The sequence below is a fragment of the Penaeus japonicus genome, unplaced genomic scaffold (genome assembly GCF_977035675.1).
Source record: "Penaeus japonicus unplaced genomic scaffold, GWHDUDI00000001_assembly GWHDUDI00000004, whole genome shotgun sequence".
NCBI classification, from domain to species: Eukaryota; Metazoa; Arthropoda; class Malacostraca; order Decapoda; family Penaeidae; genus Penaeus; species Penaeus japonicus.
Genome location: NW_028234406.1, coordinates 26,046,178 through 26,048,677, shown reverse-complemented (window position 1 = coordinate 26,048,677; position 2,500 = coordinate 26,046,178). Strand labels below are relative to the sequence as shown.

The following is a 2,500-nucleotide window of genomic DNA, read 5'->3' as shown; positions in this document are numbered from 1 at the left end:
TTGGGAACTTGGGCATCTATGGAATTATGCAGAATGTGATGATTCTAATTTCTTATGTTCGGCTGCACATTTCTTTTCATTATATATGTGTTTCAGCAGGTATTGCCAAATCTTTATCATTGATTTTCTTAAGAGAAGGATTTTGGAGTCCATGCTTTTTGACATTTTACCGAAGTGTCATCTTGTGTATTATTATAAGATCAGATTCTGTAAATGTTACTAATGTTACTAACCTGTAATGACAATCATAACGGGGATCTCAGAATGATATTGGTTCTGTTTTGTCCTAAGTCACATGAAGCTTGTTATGATCTGTTGATCACTAGCCCTTCACTGCTCGGGAAAAGGCAAACAAACCTCCAATATATATAGTCAGGTAAAATAAACAGTGATATTATACCTATATAACAATGTTAGTCTTTACCCCAGTAGAATAAGGTCACAGTAGTTTGAAGTAGCAATACCAATTGCAGAAGGGGTAAAGATGAGGCCAAATTTGTCCTTAGAATCATATTGAAAAGTGACAAGCATCCTTTGGGAAGCAATAAAGCTTGTAAGACCAATTGAGTTTGATTATTGATATAAAATTCTACAGAAGGGACTCACACATGTATCAGAATTTCAGTCATTTGTGACCTTATTTATCCACATCCTGTCCAACCTCAGGTTATTTTGAAACCTGACTTAAGAACTGATCACATACATGGTGCACACTGTCCAGCACCCAAGACATTAAATTTCAGATTGAAACATGAACAGGATTAAATGTATTGAATCATGATGAACTGGTTTATTAGTTATTCAAACAGTACAATACTCCATTTCCAACTTTTTCAATTGTGTGTTAAAAGTTCCTCTAATATCTCATCAAGGGAAGGGCAGACCAGCTTCTTCATTCAAATAGTTTGATATAATCTGAATGATTAATCTTTAGTAAATTTTTATTTTATTTTTACTAAGCATATTCAGTTCGAATATAAGTGAGATAGTATTAGCAGTGCTGATTGACCCAACTGGCATTTTGTTTTTTCTGTCAACTTCTTTCCACTCATTTCAGATTACTCTATGACAGTTATTCATACGATTTTCCTTGTGAATTTCTTATATGTAATCGTGAACCTACTTATCAGTGTTCCAGATTTGTGTTTTGCTTGATATTAGGTTCATTAGTTATTCTATAGTTCTGTTACTCTTTTCATTCCCATGCTTGTAGCCCTCTACGGTTGCCAAAATGCCCTGTTCTATAGCTATGTTATTTCTGTTTCATTCAGTTGTTGGAAATATATTTTTTATGTAGTAATTTTTTTTTTTTTTTTTAATGATAAAGTAAAGGATCCTGTACAGCACATAGCCTAATTCCGCTAACATAGCACTGATTTTGAATTTACATTTCATCAAATATACATAGTAGTATTGATATGCTTGATATAGACAGCAATCATCAGGTAAGCAATCATCAGGTAATTGGCAGTTAAAACCAAATTATCTGAGAAATGAGCTTTAATTTCTCATTAGTTTCAGAGTAGAGAAGAGAAGAAAGCACATATGAGAGAATGTAATGATGATAATAGTAGTGTTCATGTTTATTTACAAAATCAGTGAGAAATTGGTTAGCTAATTGATAATGCTGACCAAGTTTTGCCTATTATATTTTTATATGCTTCTTTTATTTTTATGTTTAAATTATTTTTGCCCTCTAGTCATTTACTTTTCTGTGTATTTTTTACTATCAATAAAGTTACGATATGTATAATGATAGAGGTAAATGAAAAACAAGTGAGTAATGATTAAAGGGAATTGATAGCTTATGGAACTGACTTTGCCATTGATAATGATCTTTTAGCACCACCTGTGCAAAGATCATCATAGGTGAAGAAAGTCATGAATGAGACTGAATATCTAAACAACGCAAGAGATCTATCTGACGCGTTTCGACAGAGGTCTTTTTCAAAAATACACAAAGTACTTTGAAAAAGACCTCCATTGAAACACATCAAGTAGATCTATTGCATTGTTGAGATATTCAGTCTCATTCATGTCTTTCTTCTACATCTGCCGCTATGAATTTTATTCGTCATCATAGATATAGCAAGTGAAGGTTACCATATATTCTCTTATATCAATAGATAAGATATTATTGTTTTGATGATATGAAATTGGATAGAGGTACAAAGATGCTCTGATTTTGAATTCAGACTTTATTCCATTGTCTGATACACAAAACCCTTCCCATCAGTTTTATCGCCATAACAACATTCATGTGAAAGTTTTGGAAGGAGCTGCTTTTTTCATGGAGTTCTATGCAACAGTTCATAAGCACATAGGATTGTTGGATATGATTAGAGGGTATATGTGATGATCATTGTTTGTTTCTCTTACTCCCTCACGCTCTCTCTTGCTCACACATTCTCTCTCTCTCACTTTCTCATGCTCACTCTCTCTATTACTCTCCTTCTTTCTCTCTCTCTTACTCACCTTCTTTCTCTCTCATACTCTTTTT

The 2,500-nt window shown here is 33.0% G+C and overlaps 1 protein-coding gene across 1 annotated transcript in view; it reads left to right on the top strand.

The window, feature by feature from the left end:
- The window catches only part of LOC122258109 (transmembrane protein 179), an 11,489-nt gene that overhangs the window by 813 nt on the left and 8,176 nt on the right, over positions 1-2,500 (top strand). The gene's annotated exons all lie outside the window — the stretch shown is intronic.